This window comes from Crocodylus porosus, unplaced genomic scaffold, assembly GCF_001723895.1.
Source record: "Crocodylus porosus isolate Cpor-Errol unplaced genomic scaffold, CroPor_comp1, whole genome shotgun sequence".
Lineage (NCBI taxonomy): Eukaryota > Metazoa > Chordata > Crocodylia > Crocodylidae > Crocodylus > Crocodylus porosus.
In genome coordinates this window covers 222,655,577-222,661,238 of record NW_017728886.1, presented here as the reverse complement: position 1 = coordinate 222,661,238, position 5,662 = coordinate 222,655,577, and positions in this window count along the sequence as shown.

Here is a 5,662-nt window from a genome sequence, read left to right as displayed (position 1 = left end):
AATTCTCATCAGTCCTCTATTCCTTGGAGAGTTATTTTGAAATGCAGTCTGTTACATGAAATATATGTTCCTGATTTAAAAAAATACACATGAGAGACTGAATTCTCATAATATGGTTTCAGTTATTAGAACCAGTCCTGCAAAATGTCCTCTTCCACCTGCAAATAACCAGAAGGTTTTATCCCACATGACTGGACACAGACCTGGGCACAGTAAACCAACCTCTGATTATTGCAACATATTATATCTAGGAATATAGCCACATACCCCTGAAGAAGTTCCAACTGGTACAAAACCAGCAGCTGTCTGCTTAGCAACACAGCTTGTCATTAGCACAGCAATCAAATACTCAGTTCTCTGGGCTATCTTTCTACTGAAGACAGAGTCCAATGCAAGATTTCTTCTAATATTAAACCCCCCCTCCAACTGAGTGGCTCCAGATATCCTGGGAGTCATTTACCTTTAAGGCCACGATGAAATTCAGTACCTGCTGGTAACAAACTAAAAATTCTGAAATTCTCGACAAGGGCATAGTCATTTACCTGGTCCCAAATTGAACTAGGACTAGCTAACCTGATCGTGCCATTGTCTTCATTAGGATTTTCAACTGTCATCCACAGTTCTTAATGCAGGGATATACAAAGCTTCCCCCTCAATGAGCAACTTTGTAGAAGAAGCAAAAGAAGATGAGGACTGGAAACCTGGTACATACCAAACTGGGACATGGTTAACATTTACTTGTTAAATTTGCCCCATTTCAAATTTGTTGATGGGCTTAACAAATAAGGTGTGAAACCAAAAGACAGCAAATTCACTAGCACCCTGCATTTATAAAGATTTTTTTAAACTCAATTTAGATTTATGAGATCAAACTATTTTGCTAATTAAGAATGCACTAAACTTCACATGCTGAGTTTATAAATAGCTACTCTTATTATAGTCCTGAATCACAGAAGCAGTGGCAATAAAAGAAGCTTCAGATTTGTGTAACCTCTCTCACTTTGATCTTTTTGGCACTTCTCAGTTTTAATGTGTTGTTCACTTCTAGCTTACCCTGTTCTCACTGCTTTTCACCTCATGCCCTGGTCTCCCTGCATCAGTCAACTTCTCAAGTAATATACATAGGCTGCTTACAGACATAAATAAAATAGCACTTTAAACTCTGTGCACCCCCATCTTAAGCCCAGTGCATGTCCAGAAGAAGCATTACATTAGTGGGACCCAGCTCACCCAATGTTTCTAAAGATTGGATGCTTTAGTGCGTTTTTTTGGGCAGTTTTATCTAATAGCTGATTGAATCAGCTTTAGATGAAAGTGCCAAAAAGCCCTGTTGAAGCGCCCGAACTATATAGACACTATGGAGCACAGCTTGTTCTGGTAAAACATGTTTTCCCCCCTGCACCTCCATAACTGTCAGCACCCATACTGATTCATCTACAATCCTCTATTTGACCTGTGGGAGTGATTATCCTTGACTGTGAGGGATTGTTTATGACAACATATACTGATATCCAGAGAATAAGGGAATTTTTACACGTGGTCTGAGAGTGGGGGTGGGCTTTTAATTAAAGCGGCTGGAGTATCTTGTGTATCAGCATCCCTGTGCTTCAAAATAGCTGTGGGGGCACTTCATCTAAAGCTCATCAATTAGTTTCAGATAAAGTGCCCCGACCACCATTTTGAAGTGCAGGGACACTGATATGCAGAGGCTGACTGGAACACAATAATTATCACGTTCCAGCAGACTTAAGATTAGGTGTCTTTCCTATAATTATATATCTTTTTGGTTCACGCATATCTTAATGTTACCCCAAATCTTCAAGCTAGAGCTTGAACAATTGCCACAGATAGTAAATAGAATCATAGACTCATAGACTCATACAAAGTTAGGACTGGAAGGGACCACAGAAGGTTCCTCGAGTCCAGCTCCCTGCTCAAAGCAGGACCATCCCCAAATATCTCAGCCTAGCCAGGACTTTGTTGAGCTAGGCCTTAAAAACTTCCAAGTGTAACGTGGGTACACCCACGGGTGGTCCGCATCCTCAATTGGATGGGCTAGGTGGGCAGGCAACAGTGCAGTGAGAGGGATGCCATGACTTGGGTACAGATCTCTCTATTCTCTATAGCGCCACACCACATAAACCATATCCCTGTGGGAGGAAAGGGACTGGTGATGTTCCAAGAGCACCTTAGGGCAGGCGCTCCTTGACGAGGCCTGAGTGGTCTCTCAGTGATCCCAGGGCCAAGGCTTCATGCACTGGGGTGTGCACTGTGTGGGGCCTGAGCAGGCTTTCCCTGCTCCCAGGGCTGAGGCTCTGGGTGGCTCCTCCAGCAGCATCTTCAGGAGCCTAGGGCTATCGCTTGCTGGGGCACCTCTCCCCAGCTTTTCTTGGCTCCACTCTTCTTCTCATCTCTCTCCAGTCTGGTCTCCTAGCCAAACATGTTGTTCTTTTATAGCCATCCGGGGCTCCACCCTGGATCACAAAAGGTTAAATCAGAGCAACAGAAACCTCACCGGGACCCTTCCTCCTGGGACCTCTGCCCCTGGATCGTAAATGCACCAATCAGGAGAATGGGGGGCACCCTCCTCCTGATTGGTGAAAAATTCCACCAATGGCTTAGCGTCCTGCTGAAGTTGGCAAGCTGCTCACAGGCTGTGCTGCAGCTGGTGCTCCCGCTTAACAAGGAAGAAGATTCTGCCATCTCACTAAGTAACCCATTCCAGTGCTTCACCATCCTCCTAGTTAGAAAGTTTTTCCCAATATCTCCCTCCCTTTCTCCAACTGGAGACCATTACTCGTTGTTCTGTCGTCTGCCACCACTGACACCAGCCTACCTCCATCCTCTTTTTAACCACCCTTAAGATAGTTAAAGGCTGCTATCAAATCTCCCCTCTGTCTTCTCTTCTTTAGACTAAATAAGCCCAGTTCCCTCAGCCTCACCTCAGAAGTCACATGTTCTAGCCCCTTAACCATTTTTGTTGTCATGCACTGAACTGTCTCCAACTTCTCTGCATCCTTTCTATAGTGGGGGCCCTGAAATTGGACACAGTACTCCAGATGTTGCCTTACCAATGCCAAATAGATGGCTCTAATCACCTCCTTCAGTCTGCTGGCAACGCTCCTACTACTAATGCAGGCCAGAATGCTGTTAGCCTTCTTGGCAACAAGGGCACACTGTTGACTCATACCCAGCTTATTGTCCAGTCACCCCTAGGTCCTAAGCCTGTACTGCTGCATGGGATTGTTTTGTCCTAAGTGCAGGACTTTGCACGTGTCCTTGTTAGACCTCATGAGATATCTTTTGGCCCAGTCCTCCAATGTGCCTAGGTCACTCTGAATTCTAGCCCTACCCTCCAGCTTATTTACCATTTCCCTTCAGCTTGGTGTCATCCATGAACTTGTTCAGTGTGCACTCCACTACATTTTCCAGATAATTGATTAATATATTGAACAAAATCAGGATTGACCCCTGGGGCACTCTACTTGATAGCAGCTACCTACCTGGTATAACTAGACCTTGAGTTATTGATCACTGACCATTGAACCTGATGATCCAGCCAGTTTTCTATCTATCTTATAGTCCATTCATCCAACCCATACTTACTCAGTTTGCTTGCAAGAATGCTGTGGGAGACCATATCAAAAGCCGTGCTAAAGTCAAGGTATATTGCGTCCGCTGCTTTCTCTGCATCCACAGAGCCTGTTATCTCATAGAATCTATTGGGTATTCCATCCCTTCACTCAGACAAGCCATGTGTTTCCTTTTCCCATTTTTCTCTTCATGCCTTCTTCCATCATCCAACCTGAGAATGGAATTGTCTCCCACTTCTTAATTAAAAGGACCTTCCTCTCTCCATTGATTGAGAAAAGAAACTTGTATCTGGTAGGGTGAGTTGAGCAGTCTGATTTAGAAATGATTTTCATGCACAAGGCATGTGGCAGATGACCTGCTCACAGGCCTAATAATTTGTAACACTATTTATGAACAATTTATTCTCCTTTAAACATTATCCTCAGAATGCTGCCAAGGTCAGTGTCTGTGCGGCCTATCTACTGTTCATGTGATTGTCAAGTGTTTCTGGTCCTGGGGATTCTCAACATGAACCAATCAAATGTTACTTTGTGCAGTGAGGATGTTGCACTGATAAATGCTATTTTTATGTCTCTTTTTACAGGAGAGTTGCAGAACGTGATTTTTCTTTTTACTATGGCCTATAATAAAACTGAGTTTAAACAAGACATTTTAGTTATTGACATTAAAAAATGGGTAGGTTTTATACTATTGTGCTTATCATATCAGATAGTAGCAGCACTGGTATTTTAAAAAGGAAGTTTTCATGGGGGTAAATTAAGTCAAAGATGTTGCCTTGAGAATTTGGGGCTAAGTATTGTTCTTTGTAAAGAATTTTGGTTATATAGTGACTTAGGTCTACTGTTTACATTAATGTAATTAATTCCCATTTTTGGAAGTTACAGGGAATTAGAAAGTCACAGACAGATGTACAGGTGCAATCCCTTGCAGTTTTCTTACACTTTATGCAATACTTTATACATCAAGAAGTATGAATCCATTAATAATCTCAGTTTGGTTTCTGCTTCTTGCACAAAGCATCTGAGATTTCATTTAAGAAAGAGGGAGAGATAGGAATAACTTTGCAAGTCTTCCTTAATGGAACAAGGGTAATAAAACAGGTTAATTCAATAAACAACACTAATTATTGTCAGCTTGTTTTCCCCTCATCTTGGGTTATTTAGGGGAAAAATATAAAAAGCAGACAATCTTCTTTTCAATAAACAGGGTACAAAGCAGATGTTAAAGAAATAGCATTTTGTTCAGTCTTGTTTTTTAGCGCAGGTTAAAGTCCAAATGCAACTGTTTGCATTGTGTATAGAAAAAAGGAAAGTGCTCACCTTCCCCTCCTCTCTCCTGTTTACCTGTAGAAGCAGCAGTCATAATTGTACTTCCTTGGTATATCAGAAAAGATGACCAAGATGGTACTTTTAGAGGCATTAACATGCTCCAAGATAGTATAGGATACATCCAGGGTCCTGACAACTCACTTCATAGCTGATAATTTTCACAGGCCGCAGGAAACAACCCTGGTGGTTTCTTATTAAAGGTAGAGGGTATGGGTGTACATTTGCAACAGTTCAAAAGGGGAGGAGAGGGGAAGCAATTGCTTCAGATCAGTGTTACATTCTAACAGTTACACGTGTGCAAGTTGGGTTCAGTACAAATACTGCATAGCAAAACTGCGCCAACTTTAACCCTGGATGAAGCAGGGTTAGTATTGGAACAGTTTTGCTATATTTGAATTGTTCTCAAATCATTTGCACTTAACAATTAGAACAGGGATGTCTGGCCCGTGGGCTAGATCTGGCTGGCAGTGGATTCCATTTCCCAGCAGCCTGTGCGCATGTGGCTGGGGCCAGTTTCCATGGAGACTGCAGCAGCAGCCTCACTCTGATAGAGGTGGGGGCAGGGTTTCCATAATGATCAACTCTAGCTGCTCTGGCAGAAGCAGCAATGCCAGCTACTTCTAGGGGAGGGGAGGGCTGAGGGAGGTTGGGGGGGTTGTGCTGCAGGCAGGAGTGGGGTGGGCTCAGCTGTTGCCACCTGTGTGGGATGGGCAGCATTGGCGGTAGTGATGGCACAACTG